The sequence below is a fragment of the Patiria miniata genome, unplaced genomic scaffold (genome assembly GCF_015706575.1).
Source record: "Patiria miniata isolate m_02_andy unplaced genomic scaffold, ASM1570657v1 HiC_scaffold_17, whole genome shotgun sequence".
Taxonomy (NCBI): Eukaryota; Metazoa; Echinodermata; class Asteroidea; order Valvatida; family Asterinidae; genus Patiria; species Patiria miniata.
In genome coordinates, this window is record NW_024037055.1 from 1,251,184 (window position 1) to 1,251,593 (window position 410).

Consider the following 410-nt stretch of genomic DNA (forward strand, 5'->3'; position numbering starts at 1 on the left):
TCTTACATTATTTTTGGTTAAATTTCATTTTAAGTAGTGCCACGCCTACTCGTGCATCGTCGCACTGCGCTGCTCTCGATCCAAGGCATTCCCATCCAACACTTTGAGCAGCAGCAGAATGAGGCAAGAGCTGCAGCTCACTGAGTGACGTGTGCACATGACCAACGACCTGACAGCACCCCGGAAGCGGCGAATAACTCACATATAGCCATCCGCCTATTGCACACAATTTCGTATTTTATATATAGATTTCCATAATTATTTCCTTTTTTCAAACAACAAATCTTTATTATGGACTTTTTTTCGACTAACTAACAAAAAAAATGAGTTTAGATCAGAAGAAGTGGGTATAAGCTACGCTAAGGATCTATATTTTGTTGGTTAAAGTGTACGTGTAAACGTAAACCATT